At 43.0% G+C, this 20,842-nt stretch overlaps 1 protein-coding gene across 23 annotated transcripts in view; it reads right to left on the reverse strand.

Annotated features, from left to right (window-relative positions):
• Positions 1 to 9,455, reverse strand: part of pou3f1 (POU class 3 homeobox 1) — a 221,632-nt gene extending 212,177 nt beyond the window's left edge. For 4 of the 23 annotated variants that reach the window (XM_037074679.1, XM_037074668.1, XM_037074677.1 and 1 more), the window contains exons 1-2: positions 9,094 to 9,212; positions 8,838 to 8,886 (exon numbers count right to left, since the gene is read on the reverse strand). The gene's annotated coding sequence lies outside the window, so the exon portion shown is untranslated. Of the gene's footprint in view, positions 1 to 8,837; positions 9,057 to 9,093 lie in introns of those variants that run through there. The other 19 variants (XR_005070716.1, XR_005070719.1, XR_005070717.1 and 16 more) reach the window with 15 other exon arrangements.
• Positions 9,456 to 20,842: the final 11,387 nt, after the last annotated feature.

Raw genomic sequence — 20,842 nt, forward strand, 5'->3', positions numbered from 1 at the left:
ATCGCCTCCATTTCCACAAGCAACCTAATTAGTCCTAAAGAGAGAAAAGCCGATGAGCAGAGGAGAGAAGAGAGGCAGAGAGAGAAAAGACCAGCTATCATGTCCATTTGTGTGGGTCTGCAACAGCAATTGTACGTGTTTGTGTGTGTCTGTACGGATGTATTTTCCCCTCTGTTTTTCCCTTTCTTTTTGTTGTTGTTGTCCTCACTCTTTCTATCTCCTTTTTTTTCCAGAGAAAGAAAGCCTTCAAAGGAGCGATTGTGCAGGGCGGCTGAAGTGGTCTGTTGGTAAGCGGACAGCAGAGCAACACAACAAACATGGCTGGCACTAATCAGGGCGCCGGCTAATGTAAACAATGTCATTTTTTGCCCTTAATGAGCCAATTTTCCGCAGATACGAGAGGGCTAACAATTGGGGCAGCGCCTTTGATGTGATTCATCTGAAGGTTTGTTTGTGATCGCTTGGCACTTTTTGTTGGAAGCCCTGCGCCCAGCTGCTTTCATCTACCTCTGAAAAGGGAGAGCCACGACTCACTTGGGTACAGAGGGAGGGGGGAATAAAAATAATAATTTTCTTTTCTTTCCTTTTTTTTAAAAGACATCCACCCTCCCCCTTTTATTATAAACTAGTCCTAATCAGCTGACCGTCCCCCTCCTTTTCGTCTCCCTCCCCTTTAGCCTCACGCACACGCTTCTGTGAACATGCATACATATACAAGAACGAAGGAGCACTGTCCATGAGGGATGAAAAAAAGAACGAGCATCGTTCATGCCGGGTGTCTATAGCGATCAAATAGCGAACTCATTAAAAGGCGCCCCGGTGTGCGAGCGGTGGACACTGACAGGGCCTTCATTAACATGGTGCTGACAAAAGGTGAGGCAGACCAAAGAGGCAGCCGGCGGGCCAGGTGTGTGTGCTGCGGCGCCTTTCAAGATGGCACCATAGCCACAGGCAGGCAGGATGGCAAGCGAACCCCAGCAAATGGCATACTGACCAAGAACAAGCTGGTTCAAATGAAAGAGTGAAATAGATTATGATACAGAGATAAAGACTTTTTCAGTGGTCACTAAAACCTCCCATCTGCAGTTGTCAGCCAAGTAAAGCCAAATTCTGTCGTTTCACTTGCAAACATTGATCCATTTCATAAAATAGATCAGAAAGCAAGTCTCTGCATGAAGTTCCTGGACCAGGAAAAACATGTCTGGTGCTGATTATCATAATAAAGTGAACTCTTCAAAGTTCAGTAAAAGGCCAGAAGAACACACAAATAACAAAAACAAAACAGAAAAGCAGAGAGAGAGGTATTGATGTAATGAAGGTAGTCAAAGGTAGTGACCAAAGGCAATACATCGCCCCATGTCCAGGCCTATTCCAATCAATCACTGGAGCTGAAGTGAAGTCAACTCCAGGCTAGTCAGTCAGCCAGGCCCCCCTTACTCCCATATATATACATACATACATACACACACACACACACACACACATATGCGTTCAGACACATACACACACCTCTGCCTGCCTCTCTGGCCATGAGTCAGGGGCCCTCTGGGGCCAACCACACACACACACATACACACACACTGCACCTGCTGGGCCCTGCAGTTACCAGCTGTCAACTCCACGTGTTCTGTGCCGTCTGTTTAGTGTGTGTGTGTGTGTGTGTGTGTGTGTGTGTGTGTGTGTGTGTGTGTGTGTGTGTGTGTGTAAAGCATAAAGGGTTGCAGCAAAGTTACACGACTCAGCTGGACCATGAACAGAGAGGAAGAAAGTGATGAGGGACCTTCAAGGACATTTACATGCATTAAACAAACATTCACAATGTTGAAACAGTTGCTGAACCAATCCAATGCAATCAGAGCTATGGAGAGAAATCACACTTTTTTACATCTACTGAGACAGTAACATGCCAGGAAAGTTCACAAAGACGGGCTGAATTATATGAAAATGACACCACCAAATCTCTGAGAACTTGTGATGTGCCTTGTTTTTTTTTCTTTCTACAGGCATTTTAAAGATTAAATAATTCTCTTGATTAACTAAAAAATGTGTTTTAATTAGTTAGGGTACTACATGCTATACAAAAAAGAGCAAACTAACAAGTCATGCACATAGTAACAGTAGAAAGAACCATTTACCAGTAAAATGGATAGTTTTGGCGGAATAATAAGACACATTACAGTGTTTACCTCGAGGGCATGACCTTAATCCTGAGCTCCCTCCCCACCTCTGTAAGGGACAGAGAGATAGGAAACCAGGCTCAGGCAACAATGAATAACATGTCTGTTTTGGGGGGGAAAATCAATAATGTGTTGTGATGTGAAACTGATTCCCCACTGGATTTCGCTGTGCTCTGTGCAAGCCTATTCTCTGTGTGGCCCTGAGGTAAATAGTGTACTTTGTTACAGTGTGTAGCAGTAAGCCTTGGAGACCTGTGCCGCGATTAAGCCGTACTGGAGCACATTAGCCCAGGCCATGTCATGGCAGGCTCAAACAAGCCTGGCGTGGAAGGGAAAAGGATGAAGGGAGGGATACACCAGAGGGAGGAAGAGGAAAAATGGGATCAAAAGAGAATAAAATGAACGAAAAATGAAAAACACTATGGGGGGGCAGGGAGAGAAGAGAAATGTGAGGGAAGAGCAGAAACTGACAGAGATAAAACAAGAACGAAAGAAATTGTGACAGAGAGAAATAAGTACGACAGAAAAATGACATTTTTGTGATTTCATGTGAGACAGCTTGTGTGCATCGTCATACAAGACTTCGCTCCTCCACAGACGCACTTTTAGGTCCAGAGAAAGACAAGACATATAGCAAGAAGCCCAAGACTTTTTGTGGTTTCACCGCTGACAGTAAATAGACAGTCAGGATGACTAGCAGGAGCGATAAAAGGGTGGAGCAAGGATAAAGAGAGTAAAACAGAGACAGGACAGGGGTGGAGAGAGTGACAAATTCCCTGCTGATGGCTATTTACAGGCTATTCCCCCACACCGAGGCCTAAACCCTCTTTCTCATTTTCTCCTCTTTATTTGTCCCTCTCCTTCCTTCTGTGGTAAATTTGTCACTTTTGCATAATGATGCTATACACTGGTGAGGAGTAGTGAGAGGTGCTGGTGGAGGTTGGATGGCAAGATGAGCAGCCCAAGGAGTGATGGAACAAGTGGATACAGTAATGGAGAAGAGGACAGAGAGGAGTTGATAGCAGCAATTCTTTCCTCATCTCTGAGGGGGGAAAAACCTCTGACCATCTTCCTAGACCCCCTCTTTTATTCTGTCCCCCTTTGCCCCTGTCACCCACCTCTCCCCTCCATCCCTCCTTCTTGTACACCTCCCCTCCTCTCTTTCACGCTCTCCTTTCTCTCCTCTGCCTCTGCCCACCCCTCCAACCCCCCCTCCTTGTCTCTCCAGGAGGCAGTTGTCAATCAAGTGTGTCTCCCACAATCCCTCTGGAGCTCATTGTGCCCGCGGTCGCTGGCGGAGGCAGGCGTTGTGAGGCGGCGGAGAGCCGCAGATGGAGGGAGCGCTGTCAATCATTGTCACTAATTATTAATTTCTGTCACTCAGGCCCCCGTGGCAGCCACGTAGCAGGGGCCTCTCACTCTCTGTCTCTCCCTCCTCCCCTTCCCCATCCTACTCCTCTCCACTCATTCAGCAAGTCGGTCTGCATCCCTCTGTCCCTCCCATGTTCAGTCCCTCTCTACCTCCCTTGTCCCTCGTTAAAGTCTCTGCCTCTCCTTCGCCTTTGCCTCTCTCGTTTGGGTCGCCTGTTGTTTCCATTTCTCCTTCCTCCCTTTCTCACCCTGTAGTCCGCCCCCTCCTCCCCTTTCTCTCTCAACACTCCCAGGGTGAGTTGATTTGGTATGCCACCCCGGCCACAAAAAGTTCAACCTTTCATTATGTGGTGCACGTGCACTAAGAACTGCCCCTCTCCCCTCCTCTCCTCTCCCATCACCAGGTCAGTCCCCTTGACTCTCTGCTCCCTTTTAATTGTATTCTGCCCTCCACGCCTCTCTGCCTCTCGTTTCCCCCATCTGACCCCCCCTCCAACACACCACGTCCGACTCCTCTAATTCCTCAAGAATCCCAAAAAGACATTAAAAGACCTGCTTGGCTTTTTTTCCTTACTTTTTTTTTTTTTTTAGCTCAGACTCGGCGGGTTTCTGCTGAGGTTCTGATTTGATTCGGTGAACTTGGTGTTTTCAATTTGCACACCGGGGCTTTCGCCTGTGATGTCACTGTGATGGCGGCTAATGAGGGAGACCTGACCCGCATGTAGTTGCGACTGAGGATGGGGTCGGTCCACTCCACTAAGGGTTCTGATCCGCTCCCACCCTCACCTCATTACCAGAGGTGGTGGGCTGGGAGGCAAAGAAGAGAGAGAGAGAGAGAAAGAGGGAGCACGGGAAGCAGAGGGAGTTGGTGATTAGGAGTTCGAGCGCACACACACACACAAACACACTCATTCACATATATTCATCATACATACTTCGTACAATGCTGGCCTACATCTAAATATTCCCACACACACAAATTCCCGCACTAACTCACACAGTGCTATACTCGCACTCAGGTGCATTCACACTAAACACACACATCTTTCACCATGTATACTATATATTTACATACATTTGAGTCATATTATGCCCACACAAGCATTTTCTGTCATGCTTGCACACATACTTTCTTATCACACTCATTTACACACATGCAAAAGGACACGTGCTTTACATACCACGTCATGCACACTCATTTCACTTTACACTCACTTGCATAAGCACACACAAGTGCATCCACTCCTCTCCCTTACAATCCTAAAATGTAAATACGTATGTATGATGACACATAAACACAGTCAGAAGTTTAAAACACACTCACTCTACACACACTATGTACATCTTCTCCCTTGTCTCCTCCAGATTACTATTTGCGACAGGCCTGTGCTGCTCTAATGAGGGGCCGAGGAGGAGGCCAGCTGGACACCACTGATCTTTCACCTCCCACCTCCCTCCTCCCTCTCATCACTCCATCTATACCTCTCTCTATCCATCCATCCATCCACCCACACACACCAATCCCTCTAGCCCCACAACCAACCAGCATGCCCCACAGTCCTGCTCTGCATACAGCCATTAGCACCCCTCTACCCCTAACCTTCTGGCTCTTTGCACCCACCACCTCCTCCCACCTCCCTCCCGGTGCCTGTCTGCCTCTTTTTCCTCCGTCTCCTCTCTTTCCTGTCGCTCTCATTTCCGAGGCACCTGTCACTTTTCCCTGTCTTTCCATCTCTGTTGGGTTTTTTTTTTTACTTTCTTTTTCTTCCATCTCCTCTTTTTCATCTCCTCTTACCTGTCACTGTCTTTCTCTTGCCATCTGATTGTCTCTTTACTCTCTTTATCTATCCATCCCTCTTCTCTCTGTCGCCAACCTCCTTTCACTCCCTTCTTCAGTGTGTGTGTGTGTGTGTGTGTGTGTGTGTGTGTGTGTGTGTGTGTGTGTGTGTGTGTGTCAGCATTCAGCACCTCAGTGGAGACAGGGTTTATTGGGGTAATGCATTTATCACTGTTGCAAGCCAGGGCCTCACCTCCTTCTTTGAGCCAGTGAGTAATGAAAATGGGATCACTTCTGACAACACACACACAGACTCACACAAATGCACTCCTGCGCACGCACACACAAAACACAAAAAAAAAACGCATAATCTTGCTTGCCGCAACAAAATGCTCAGATTCTAACACACAAGCTGATTTCCAGCCAACGCACCAAAGGAACCTAACCCCCCCAAAACAGCCAGACCTCATTTTTTTAATTTCTAATGAGATGGACTTTTTCTTACAATCTTGGTCACTGATAAAGTGCAGTGAAAACAGCTGCTTTGCAATCAACTGATAACTCTAAACAGCTAATTAACAGCATTGCTTGAATTACACAGACACAAGAGGCACACAAGCTGACAACTGTCCATGTTAAACTGTGAGGAAGGGAAAAAGTTATTATACAGCCTAAATTACATCTTCTCATCAATAAGTTGTAACTTCATGTTTTAAACCATCAGCATGCTTTTCCAAATGTACAAAGCTTTAATCAATTCAGAGTGCTACAGTAATTTCCTCATAATATCACTTTCACAAAAAGATTAGCTTTTATCTACAGGTTTTTCAAACTCACATAAACCTACTCAAAATAAGTAATGACCCATTTCCCATGTGCATTACAAACTGGGAACATTAGAAAGTCTCAATTTCGAGACGCTTGACCACTGGCTGAACAGAGACAGATGGAAAAGTATTAACGCATCATGCATCGCCCCTTACAAGGGTTTGGCATAAACTGGCGTGTCCACCCGGGTGAGAGTTAGAACAGACACCCGTGACAACTGCAGTCATTTGACGAAGGAATGAATGCTGTTTGTACACATTCACATTAAGAAAAAAACAGATGTTAGTGGATCTTAGTGAGTTTTCTGTCCAGTGTAAATTATGTATATATTTTAGGGAGGAACCATTTTTCAAAAATGTTACATCTGACCGTTTCAGCCAAACCATCATGCTGTTTTTGTCTTTTGAAAATGTTTATTTTCAAAAGTGAGTTCTCACTCTTTTTTCTCCATTTTCAGTTTTCACAGGGTGTAGTATAGAGGTGGGTGAAATGAATAATGTCCTCTGTAGCCTTATATCATTATTTAAATATATATTGTAATACAGTTAATTTCTTAGGGAACACAATTGGGAAATTGTGTCTTTTTTCTGCTTTTGGTTGGTTCAGTTAATCATATCATTTCCAACTATTGGAGCTTTGGTTTTCTAAGGAAGGAGACAGCAGGTAAGGATCAAGTGTTAATGGCCAGGGGTGCCTGTCTAATTCCATTTGGTCTAGCAGTGTCGGGAGGGTGGGGGAGGTCTTCACCAGTTTAAAACGATACCATCACTACAGGTATTCCAGCTAGGCCCTGATTGGCCTTGACAGAACAAAATATCGCCGCAGCAAACAACTCAAGCACCTCCCACAACATCAAACTCAAGAAGACAAGGTCAGATCATTCGCGACATAAAGTTTAATCTCAAATAACAAACTTCTCTTCAAACTGCACACTTAAACACTGTGTTTCGTAGCTGAGGAGGACAACGCTAATACACCAAGTGGTGCGTGGAGAGCCTAAGTCAAAGGACTGCTGACTAATGTGCCGAAATGGTTGGAAATACTCTGTGGTATTGCAGATGGGAGAGGTATTTGTTATTCATATGGCCCTCAAGGTGCATCCACAAGGCTTGTGTGAAAGTGTGTGTCTGCACGTGCATGTGTGGATGTCTGTGTGTGTATGCTTTTGTGTGTGTGGGTGTGTGTGTCTTGTGCTTCATCCACAGTGCTGAGGATGCCATTAATGCTTGCTGCTGATCGCCCTCCCACATTTAAATAACAATAGTGCAGTCAGAGAAAGCATCGGTGTGAATCCAACCCGCAAAACACCCAGGAGCTGCAGGCCCTGCTCCTGCTGTGTGTGTCTGTGTGTGTGCGTGTGTGTGTGTGTGTGTGTGTGTGTGTATGTGTGTGTGTGTGTGTGAATTTGGGTGCACTCATCTGTGCTTGAACATCCACGTACATGTGAGTCTAAGAAAAGATAGTAAGACTGAGACAGGAAGGAGAGCAAGAGATGCAGTGAGGGAGAGAGAGAGAGAGAGAGAGAGAGGCAGGCTGCAGCAGTGTCTAAAATACACATCGTCACTGTGTTGTGCAGATAGGTTGTGTGATGAGAAACTGCAGGTCCAGGGAGCCGCCCCATTAGCATGCACTGGTGGCCCTGGATCCCTCAGTGGATGAGCTGCCTGTCTTTTAAATTGAGTATAGTGCTGGGCCAGAGGTGGAAAGAGTACTGACTGTAAGGCTTTCAGTCTTATTTTTCACCTCCAAAATAATAAGACATTTTGAGCTTTCCTCTTATTGTAAAGTGACTTCATTAAAACCATCTATGTTGGCACAATATCAGGCACAGCAAGTGACAGCAGTACTTTCATTCAGCATTTCTGTCATTATAAAATCATTTGGAAAGCTCATTTGGAGCATCACCAAGCACACCAACATTCATGCAGTGAGCTCACACAAATACATTATCAGAGACAATGCCAAGTAACCGAAATATCACTTTTCTGTTAACCTTCAGTTAATTTAGTCCTTAACAAATGTAACACACAATTTACAAGGTTTAAAATTTAGATGTTTAACATCGAATGTATCCATGCCATCCAGCCCAACCATTCCAGCTCAAAACAACCAACAAGTCATGATTACATTCACATGTACCGGAAGTCTAGAGCCCCTTGACCTTACGTATGTGTCTTTGAATGTAGGAAGTAACCAAACCACCCATGCAGACACAGGTATATGCAACTCAATATAGGAAGGCCACACCAAGACAGTGAATGAACATATATCTCTAACATGAAATCAAATCCATTTAAATGTCCATAAGAGCTAGCATTTACAGAAAGCCTTTTCAAGAGCAGATATTTTGACTAGTCATAGTCGGAAAGACACAGGAGCTACCACAATAACTTTAACAATGGCTCTATGCTATCTATTTAACTCTCCCCCAGTAGGCCATGACTTGACGCTGAAGCTAAAGCACCTACTTTAAATTTGGCCATCATTCATGGTATTATTTCCAGATGGGCTTCTCCTACTGTCTTCTTTACAGTAGCCCCATAACAAGAAGAGACATCACTGACACTCCATCGTAAGGCGGCGTTAGCTATCACAGTCCTATACAGTGATATACACTGAGTGGGAAACGGAACGACAAACCTCACAATAATGTGGAAATATAAGAAAAGTGTTGGGCAACTTACCAGAGATGAACCCCCATGAATTATGTCCATCTCCACTTCATGTGTCCACCTGAGGGAGGGACACCTTAGCTTCAGCACCGACGATAGATAAGGCGGTTACCATGGTAACATTAGCCGTTCTTGAGCTAACGTTAGCTTTGATTTGACCACTTTAGCCAAAATGTAAGCGTAGCTAATTAATACCGAAATCAGCTCAACGAAGGTATAATAAATGAGTAGAAAAATGTTAAACTGAATAATTCTCTGTACAGCTTACCGAAATGCGATCTAAAATTAAGTCATTCCTAGCCGACAGGTGTGCAGAATGAAAGCTAACTTCATACTGTAGGCCAAGTTTACTGGGACAACGGTTCAAAATACGAACTTACTTCTCAGCAGCAACAGTTCGAGTGAATTAACGTCCATTTCCGGCGTAAAAATAAAACTCGAAAAACCATGTTTCACACCCAGTTCGTTAAGCTGGCTCACTCCGTTGCACTACCCTGCTGGAAAAACCAGCATAGACCAGCCTATGTTGTGTTTTGGTGCTGGTATGCTGGACACCAGCATGGGATGAGTCTACAACTTGTTTCATATTGCAGAGTATAAAGCAGGGTGAAGTTGGCTGTCAAAGCCCAATACAGGACACAGAGTCAGAGAGGTTGTCACAGCACCAAGTTTATTGAACACAAGCTTCAAACCTGCAAGATTTTGGGATCATTTGATGGCACCTGAAACAAACTCTAAATACTGAATTAAATATACAAAAATATAAATGCAACACTTTGGGCTGACACCCAAGTTGGAGTAAACAATTTTATAATGTTTTTCTTTTTTGTGTACACAAAATAATTAGTTCTTTCAGATTTTGAGCACACATTTGTTAAAATCCAATAAGATAAGCCATCTACCTGACAGGTGTGGCCAATCAAGATGCTGATTGAACAGGCACAGGTGTTCCCTGACCAGCATGCTGGTGACCAGCTTCATCAGCAGCTTCACCAGAAACACTATACTGGTCCACCAGCCAAACCAGCACCAATAGCACCATAGACCAGCATGGAAATCATTCTGGTCTATGCTGTTTTGTTTTTTTTTCAGCAGGGTAGTCTGTGTAAATTAGAAGATGGCACAGGTGCAGCCGTTGGTGGCTGGACGACAACTGAGATTTATCATTTTCTTTAAAAACATTCCTCTTGCTATTTCTATCCATTTTCCAAGACTTTAACTAAGACTTTAAATACTATTCATGTCGATGAGTTTGACTTTTACCAGATTATTAGACTATTATTTTGTTCATTTAATGCAGAATTAAAATATTTAAATAACAGCATATTACATAACCAACAATTAGCTTTTTTTATAACATAAATACACGTATGTGTAGAATACAGACACATACAAAGCCTATAGTTTTTCTGTACGTGTCCAGCTCTTGTGAAGAGCTCTGAAGAAGGTGCACACCCTCTTGTTTTTCACCTAATGTGTGTGACCAATACAATACACCTACCATTATATTTGCATAACATCGAAATGATGACTCTTGTTCTTTCTGACCTTTAGATGAACAGTGTCTGCACCTCAGCCACATGCTTCATATATAGCTGACTCATTATTTGTAGTTTATGTTGCATCTAATAAAGTGGATACTGAGTGTATACGCAGGATATGTACTCTTTTTTTTTATATCAGGCTATAATGTGCCAGTGCATCCTGCAGTGAAGGCAATCGTTATGTTAAAATCTAAAATCCTCTTACGCTCAACTCCCCTCACAGTCTACGTTAACTGCGCTGTCTCTGTAATCAGAGAAACCATTCTGCATCAGCATCTTTCCATCCACTTTTCATCTTCTTCCATCCATCTTACACATTCTTGGCCACCGGGGCAGATATACAGCTGCGGGATGCAGTCCCTCTCTTCTCACCTCTCTGTCACACTTTCTGAAAATGCTTGCTGTCACAGAACACCTACTCGCTGGCATGTATACACCCACACACACAGAAACACACACACTAACATACTGTATTGGAGGCGATTGGTGGATGTGCACACAGCCTGACTGATCCCATTCTTTCACGTAGTAGTCACTGTGAAATAAAGGAGGGGAAAAAAACAGTAGATAAAGCGCTATAATTGAATGCTGTCAGCAACTAAATTAGGAATGCTCGTAAACTTTTTTTTTCTCCACATGCATCTTCTTTAACTCCTCTTGTGATGTGGCACAAATTGATGCCTAATAGGAGCACGGCACGCGAGACAAGTGGAGGACAGAAGTAAAGAGGAGACGCGGGGGAGCAAAGTAAAAGTGGGATGCCGCGGGCGTAGAGAGTTGAGAGACTTTTGGGGGTGAAAAAAAGACAGAGACAAAAAGAGTGAGAGGCTGAGTTTAATAAGAACCAAGAGACGGCGCGCTGGTGTCTTGTGGTGCCATTTGAATACAGGGCAGCAGCAGCTGGAGTCTGTGTCGAACAGCTCTGCACTTCACACAGCATCACCATCAGGAGAGCATAGCCCTGGTAGTACTCTGTTGGAGCCTTACGCTGCTTCACACACTCCCACAGACCAGCCGGTGTGTGAGCATGTGTGTGTGTGTGAAATGTGGGAATGACTTGGAGCTCCATGGTTCTCATTACTCCGCCACCGTAATGTGCTCCCTTTTCTAGCTTCCCGTATTGAGGCTGGTGTTCTTCCCACTGTTGGCTTCGAGAAAAAGGAAAGGACCGGTCTCACCTCTGTTCTGAATGCATTAGCACACATCACATTTTCAATCTGGACCTCAGCACAGGTTCCCAGCAAGTCGACTGAATAGTAACAGAGTGTATGCATGCAAGTGTGTGTGTGTGTGTGTGTGTGTGTGTGTGTGTGTGTGTGTGTGTGTGTGTGTGTGTGTGTGTGTGTGTGTGCAAGTGAGGGTGGGGGTGGTTGCAGCAGAGTTTAAAAATATACTCCTGTTCGGTGCTGATAAGTTGTGTTATGAGAAACTGCCGGGGCAGACAGCAGGGTCATTAGCATTACTACCAGATTGAGATGAAGGATGCAGGGAAGGAGGGAGGGAATGAAGAAGGAAGGGAGGAAAGAAAGAGAGAAAGAAATTGCACCACAAAGTTTCAAAAGTTTTTCAGGGAAACAAGCAAGTATCAAGGCGTGAGAGTGCACATATAACCTGGAGATGAAACACGATGTTTTCACTTTTCACTTCCTCTTTCAGTCGCTTCCACTCTTGATGGCCGGAACCTCAGCAGTCTATACCTGCCTACTTTCATTTGGTCTCCTGATGCACACAAAGATGAACTTTCTTTTCATACGTATACACAAATTTAAGTATCCATGTCTTTTTGGCTGAGTAGCATTGGTGGAAGACAAATGAGCATATTTACTCTGGTACAACTCTGAGGTATTTTACTCGAGAATGTCTTTTAACTTCCAGGGTACTTTGTACTCACATTAAGCATACTGATTCCAACTGCATGTCAGTGTTGTCTCATTCCACAATCACAATCATAGTTATCTTTGACAAAGCGCTTATTTTAGTCCAAACTATGATCCTTCTCTTGCACCAACTCCAGCCTGCACACAGGCGTCTGTTAGGTCACATAATCAAACCGTACCTATCAGCAGTGCCGGACTAGAAACTTAACCACTCTCGTAAAAGTGTGGGGCGTTTTTGCTAAGATAGCATGGATCTTCTTGCACTTGTACTTTTTTTAAACTGAAAACATACGCTTTATACTGCGATCTGTGGTGCTTTTGGAAGGCAGTGATAAATGATGACGTCCTGCTGGTAGCGACGGATCAGAGAAGTATGTGTCATTCAAGAGGATAGTTAGAAACAAATGCATTTGTCATTAAAACCGGAGGAGTTGTTGCATGTTTATCATCAAATATTCACCCACAAAATCTTTTTTATTTCTTTTTTCTTTCTCTGCCCCATTAATCATCTCAAGACCCCTCAGATTTTCCTGGTGTTGCTTTTGAGAGGACCAGACCCCCAGTTTGGAAACCACTTAACACGATCTACCCACCCAAACGTTACTCGAGCATCCGATGGACGTACCAAAACAGGGTTAGCATCCCAAGGTCTGCCAGCAGAACTTTTGATATTTTGCTGATAAGATTTTGAATGCAGGAGTTTTACTTGTAATGGAGTATTTCACACTGTTTATTTGGTTCATTCACCGAAAGGATTTAACCACTTCTTTTACCACTGCTGTCCAGTGGTCTCTCACACACAATCTCAGTATAATGGAGTGCCTGTATGTTCCATAAGGGATTGCATTTGCGACACAAACCTTTAGTTTTATGTTTATGGGGACTGAGGATTATATGTGACCTGAGGATTATTGTTTCTAATGTTCTGTTGCATTAAAATCCCCCTCAGTCTCCATTCACAAGTCCACTCCATCATCTTTAAGTCCACTTCTGCCCCAAAATTCTCAGAGGCCTTTTTGACAGCTATTACTAAGAGTCTACTGCCTGGCGCTGCTCAACACCAAAGAGCCTGTTTATTGTTTTAATAGCAGCTGCTTCAGTATTCTTTGTGCGGCTGCAGCTCCCTTTAGGAACAACAAATCAAGAAAAATAAAACTTGCATGGCTAAAGGACATGCCTGGGTTGTAAAGAGAAAACATAAAAAAGCCAAACATGAATGGAAAGGCTAATAAAGTCTGTGTCCTAAAATGTTGTGAAGGACTTATTGCTGAAATATCAGGAACTAGTTAAGGATTCAAGAGCAGGTTTTTCTTACATTTCATTTTGAAGCTCCATCAAGGGTCCTTTTCAGTTTTATTGGCTCAGTTGTTGACCTCTCTTCTAATCACGGAATTTAAGTCTCCCCTGAAAAATGTGATGTCTTTTTAATGTTCTTTGAACAAAAAAGTACAAGAATCCAGATGGAAAAAACAACAAATGTAAGTGCTTCTACATTTACATTTAGCGGGCACTTTTGTCCAAAGCAACTTACAGTTATTCATACGTACATACATTCTTACACTGATGGCTGCCATGCAAGGTGCCAACCAGCACATCAGGGGAATCGAACCAGCAACCTTTCAATAACAAGACACTGGCTCTAGCCCTGAGCCACAGCCGCCAATATGTATTTGGTCATAAATACATTTGGAGGAAATGAACTGAAAAAAATGCCGGTCAGTCGCCATGAACATTTTTTTGAGCACTTAATGTTCACGGTTGCATGTGTCATTGGCAACGCACCATACTAACATCTGTAAAAGAACGTGCTGCACCACATTAATGTTCCATATTCATCACCAGGCCTTTCATGTCGGAAGGTGGAGGGGTTGGTGGAGGAACTTTACTACATGTGCAAAATCTGTAAATCTGTGGCCACTGACCACCGTTCAAGACTGTGTTTCAACATCATTAAATCTGAATATTTATAGCGGGAACCAGGTGTTTTTGTGGCAGCCAAAACAACACAAACAAAACGTCATGTTTTCCTCGTCCTAACCAAGTGGCTTTTGTGCATAAACTTTAACGGAGCTAAATCACAGCATCGTCACAACATAAACTGAAATAGAAACAAAAGAAGTGTGAAATTGCGCGATAAAAAACATCAGTTTCAACTTGAACATCAGAAATGTTAACTGCCAACATCTGATTTGGTTGATGTTATGATAAAATTTGTAATAATTTACTTTGGAAAACATGTTCAAATAATTTTCTTTAGTCAGAATATGGCCAAAGAATTTGTTCTAAGATAGGGCTCTCATAACCCACTTCCTGTCCACTTTCACAGTTGATCTGGATATTGTGCAGAGACTGGAAAGATCCAACATATCCAAGATCCAAAATCCAGTGGATCCAACAGCCTACACAGGACATTTCTCTCTTTATTCACCACTCACTCAATTTCAACTCACCATTAACCAAGAATGCACAAAGTTGTGCACATGGTGCTTTCTGAGAAACTTCGAGTTGGCACTCTTCTGTATTTGTCTCTGTAAATCAGCACTGATTCTGTTTCAGAGATGTTTTACACCTAATCCTCTCACCTTCAGTTTCATTGCTGTTCTATTAAATCTCTAGTGGAAGCGTTTATCCATTCCCTTTAACCCTTTGTAGTTTTCCTTCCAGTTTTAAAAAAGCAAAGAGCTTATCCTCTTCCTTTTTCAGATGCGATCTTGACAGCAAACTACTGGTCTGCCTGCAATCTGGCTTGGCTGTCATACTCATCAATATATCAGATTTATCGGAATTCTTTTTGCTCAACTCAGCAACCTCTACGATGGTGAAGATTTTTATCAGCCCACATTCTTGTCAATCTTTAGAATCCTTATTGAATCTTTAATTACGTGAGTGCTCTCTGAAAAGGGAATTCATTAAGTCTTCATCAGGCTAAGAGATATACCAGTATTGCTAAGTGTGACATGTGGAGAAACAGTGGAAGTAGGACGTTGACACGTTTTTCGAGCGGCATAAAAACAAGGACGTAACTCTAAACTCAGAACTCATGCCAAACACGGGTACAACAGCAAGACGCGGCGTCATTACAACGTCACAACTGTCTGATTTCTTCTCTAACACTAATGAGCAAGTGTGAGAGAGAGCGAGAGAGAGAGAGAGAGAGAGAGAGAGAGAGAGAGAGAGAGAGAGAGAGAGAACCCTGATTAGTCTGGCAGCATCAGTGTCAGACACTCAGCGGGGCGTCCACAGCTCAGTGTGTGTCTGTGTGTGTGTTATGTGTATATTCAAGCATTTGTATGGCTGCCAGTTTTTCGCTCTCTTCCCCCCTTTTTTTTTCCTCTTTGCCATTCCCCCCTTTTTCACTTTCTTCGTCTTTTCTCTCTCTCTTGTTCTCCAAGCTCCAAAAACTCTGATCCCTGCATTCGTTCAGTCTCGCAAATGACTGCAGGGGCTGACAATCCACTGTCAGCATGCGCCGCCACAGTCAATAACGCTGTCCCATGTCACCGCACTACACTGGCTAAAGCTCACATTTCTTATCCCTCCCAAAAAAAAAAAACTGCTGCTTAACAGCCCTTTTCTGCCTTTGCCAATCCTGCTCCACGCATCGCCATATCCCCCTCGTCTACCCCCCTCCAAAAAAACCCCACCCCGACACGTTTTTGGTTCTCCAAATGACCAGAACATCCTTGGGTGAAGTGAATGCTGCATATTTTAAGGTCAAGAGTAGCACCCATTGAAATTTGGGACCAAATGTGATGTGCTTTTCCCGATGCCCCTGAATTCTAAGCAAGTGATGGGTGACTGATCTAGCTGTCTTACAGTAACAAGACAGGGTCATGTAGGCTGTAGCCAAATACACCCTCGGATTGCATACGCACATATGCACGCATGCATGCAGGGGTGCAGAGGAGCTCAGACAAGTGTTACCAAGAAATTGTAGTCTCCCCGATAATCCACTTCTCCTCCATCGTGTTCCATTAACCTCACAGTGCACACACACACATGCGCCTTCCCGTAGCCCACACAGGCCCTCCACACAGACACACACACACACACACCGTACACACACGTCTGTCAGTGTCAAGGCCTGTGTCGTCCGGCTCCATTGTATCTGCATGAGGCTGAGATAATGGCATCTGTCGCTGCTCCTTTTGTCAGCGCTGTCCCTGGCCCCTGCTCACTGCTGGTCCCCATTAGCTGGCTGCTGGCCCGCTGGCCCCTCGGCTCCACGCTCTGCTGCCTGACCGAGAAAATACAGGAGACGCCTGTCCCTTCCTCTAACTCCCACTTTTCGTTATCCTTCCCTCTCCTGTCCTTCTCCTGGGCTCCTCCTACCGCTGCAGACTAAGGGTCCTCGAGTAGTTTGCTAAACTGGAGAGGTGTAAACTTTGAGAGGGAGCGTGTAATGGCAGGTGTGTTCCGGTTTCATGATAGAGTCTATCGCAACAAATGTAGTAAATGTGTCTTTTTTGTAGAACAAGTCTTTGAAAAGGGGAACTTCCAGGCTACATTATATTTTTCCGATACCTCAATATCTCCTGAAATTCACTTTTTTTTTTTTTTTTTGCACCAGAGTTTTCCAACAAAGGTGTTGCAGATCAATCAGCTGTATAGATTTTAGATCCAAAACTTTTTTTTTCCATTTTTGCTCAGTCAGACAGTTACATTCTGATGTTATCAATTCATCATTTGGCCCACTGAATTTTAGAAAATAAATCTGGTTTGTCATGCCAACAATCAGAAATGCAAAGATATGCAGCTCATTATTACATAACATACAAAAAGCAAATTCTCCTGCTGAAACAATAAAAATGTTGATAATTCATGGTTGAAAAATGACAAACTATTAACTGGTAATAGGCAATTACTTTCCTGTCAATCAACTAATCCCACATGTTCTGACAGACTTCAATTCATCTTAAACAAACAAAAAAAATGTTTTCAGTCCGATTAAAATCCTTTTTTTTTTTTTTTTTTTTTTTTAAGGAAACAATCCAGTAAGAAGAAATATGTCACAAATCTCCTCACTCGAGCTGGAAATAAAAACCACATCAAAAAACATCAAAAACACAGTGAGGTTTGTCACAGAATACCTCATTATATTTGTACTTTTAAGGCCGTCCAAGTTCCTCCAGTTTCAACAGCTACTACAGTATCTACTGTCATACGACCTATATCTTTCCTCTTGCTCATAAAACTGGGTAACGGCGATTAGAAAGTGACTTAAACGTCACAGTAAGAGACTATTCTTGAAGTATGTCATCACTGCTTGAACGTCCCTTCGTGATCAGCTGGAAACTTCAGTCTCTAAACTCTCCCTCTCAGCACCGGCTCCCCTCGTCCATGCTGCATAATTACGCTCACTGGAGCTGCGCTACCTTACAATTTAACAAATGAAGTCTGTATTACATCTGTCACCTATCTGAGACGTCTCACTTAGTCACATCATTTTCCCCTCATCCCTCATAAGCACGCCTAATAAAATGTAAAGATGGGAGATAATGCGCCGCTCTCTGCGTTTTATTAAGAACCCTAATGGCAATATCATTGTTGTAATGATACTAAGACATCTAAGATGAAGGGCGGACCGGTGTGCGGAAGTGAGCGTGACATCACAGGCAAAAAGTATGTTCTGCTCGCTTTATTTCATTATTGGTTGGGCTTCCTTATTAGGGGACAGGGGGCGAAGCAGCGTTGCCTTTTGATAAAGCAAGGCAATTTCAGCAGCTGCTACGGTGCCAAATTACAGTTGTACATCATGCAGCTCTCTCTTTCTCTCACACACTCTCTCCCTCTCTCTCTCTTTCCACTGTTTCTTCAACTTCTCCACAGTCTTCCTCTGTCTCTCTGTCTCTCTCTCTCTCTCTCTCTCTATCTAGAAGGACTCTGCATGTGATGTTGATCTCCATGTTGCCTGCACTGCCAAGCAGAAAGATTGAGAGACGAGTGAGGGGCAGCAGCTGAAACGGCAGACAACAGCCCCATCTACAGATAATGTCAAGTCACTGTGTTATTGAGTGGATGTGAAATGATGGCAGGCGCTCGAGAAGTGGATACAGTTCTTATTGAGTTAAGACTTTCTTCATTTCAAAGTCATATCGGACATTTTGACATGTTTAACTTAAACAGTTTAAGGTTGCTGATATGATCTTAGTAAAGCTGCAAAGACTAAGTAAATGCTTCCATCCAGAGTAAACACAGCTGGAAGATGATAAAAATGAAAAAAATGCTCCTCTCATCCAAAAGCAAAAGGCTTTTCATTTATGATCACAGATGACAAAGAAGAGCAGCAAATCCTTCCATCTAAAAAGCCGGAACAAGCAAATTTTTGTTTGTAAATGTATGGTTATAAAACCATTTATTACGCATTTACTGAAAAGTTTTCTAAACATCAGTTGCAACTTCATGACGGCTATCCGTGTAAAGTTTATAGATGAGCTCCACTGTATTTATTAGTTGCAACTTTACAATCAATAGTTGCTTTACAAATGGTTTATGGATCAATTCATTGTTGATAGTGAGATAAACAATTCACTAAAGTTTAATCAACTATAAATGTATTATTTATTAATGAAGGTTATGAAAGTGTTACAGATCCACACAATATTCAACCATCACCTGATTTTATTTTTCTAACTTTTTTATTGCTCCTTTATCGGCTCCCAACTGTATTTCAGTGTTCTGTGTTTTAAAACATCTTGTAAACTTACTTGCACTTGAATGTTCCTGTGACACTGAATTTTTTCCTGCGTGGGATCAATAAAATTGGTCAAAAAGGACAATAAAAATTCCAGAACAGTTGCCTTTTGAGTGACTTCACCTGAGGCCTGGTGCATCATGGGCCTCCAAGGCCAAAACATCTCTGTCCCCCAGATGACCTTCATCACATCATAAACACGACCTCTGCCTTTATCTGAATATGAAGTGACTCGCGGATCAACAAACCATCAGGCTGACGGGCCTAACCTATCTGCCATTAGGCCGTCGAGGTATCACACTTTGTTTTAATTCACCATCTTTCAGAGTGTCACACTTTATATTCCTTGGCATGGGTAGGCTACATGCGGATGCATAATTTATCTCAAATTAGCGCCTATTTGAGTAAGCATCAAAGCAAGGCGGCTAAGGTTGGAGGAGAGCTTAAGGAACCGCAGGGAAACCATGGCCAGGATTAATGCGGGAGATTTTTATAAGAAATTACTGGCTTAATGAAGTGGATAAAAAAGCTGTCAGTGTTTTATTGCATCTAAATTGTGTGGAAGTGGTGTTTAGCTGTCTCGCCTACTCCCCACATAATGGGTCGTGACAGTAGCTGTGAGGCTTATTTAACTTAACTGGTGAATAACTTGCATGGCGAAGCTATTCAGCGAGTTGTTTTTATATGCACTAAACCAAGGAGGGGATGTTTTTTTCTTCTTCTTTTTACCCCTCCCCCGTCTGACTCATTATAATGCCATATGAACAACAGCCAACTCCAGAAAACTGACAATTAACAGCGACTCTGGTTTCATATGAGAGAATCGCCAAGAAACACCACTGTGGACATTTTAGCAAAGGTTAAAGAAGGTCATTTACACTGATATCACATGGAGCTCGACTGCTTTAAGGATCACACATAAGCCGCCACATCAGTACTGAATAATCAGTTTGCTCTATTGTTATGCTGAAGGCCCAATAAATGATACAAGGCTTCTCTCTCCACTGCTCACTGGTGGTTATAGAAGGTGCTGACATTTATAGTTGCACTTTAACAGGCTGTATAACTCACTACACAGGTTCAGCAGATGATGCATGCTTACTGTAAATTTAAGTAGGAAAACAGTTATTGGGCTCGGAGAAGGGGCAGGCGTGAATATCAATACACTGTTGAGGGGGGAAGACTCGAGAAGTCCTACGGCACCATCTTGTGTTTGCTCATAGGTTTGCAACAGATTTGATCAATTCAGGAGGATTTTCATTTGAGACGTTTTAAAAATACACCGAGATAGAGCAAAGATTGTTTGGCTTCTCAATTTATTCCTTTCTTTTAAGGAAAAGTTCACCAAAAAATGAAAATGTAGTCGTTACCTACACACCTTAATGCTGATGAAAAGTCAGGAACAGTTTCGTAGTTCACATTCTCCTAAACAACCAAAGTATTACAAGGTAAAATAACTGGAAAAAAAAATCGTAATATTTTTCGCAGCTCGTCTCCAGAAGCCACAAGATCCCAAATTGATTTAAGGAGGATATTTTCTGTCTTGACATATACTCGAGCTTGTGTACTCACTTCAAACAAGGGTGTGTGCTAATGCCTTAACCTTAACAGCTACAGTGAAGATTTAGGCTTTAAAAGGGTTTAAATAAAGTCTTTTTCAAATCTATTTGGGATCTCAGGGCTTCCAAGCACCCGTATAGAGCCGTTTTTAATTTTCTTTCCAGACGTTATTTCCATTTTGAAGAGAAATCCCCATCTGTTTCAGTTGTTTATGAAAATGCCTCAACACTGTTTTGCTGTCAAGCTCCACACACATTTTGAAACGTCATCCGACTCTGCATCAGCGTGAGGGTGAGTAGATGATGGGTGAATTTTCATATTTGCTGTTATCCCTTAACATAC

This window comes from Acanthopagrus latus, chromosome 17 (assembly GCF_904848185.1).
Source record: "Acanthopagrus latus isolate v.2019 chromosome 17, fAcaLat1.1, whole genome shotgun sequence".
Lineage (NCBI taxonomy): Eukaryota > Metazoa > Chordata > Actinopteri > Spariformes > Sparidae > Acanthopagrus > Acanthopagrus latus.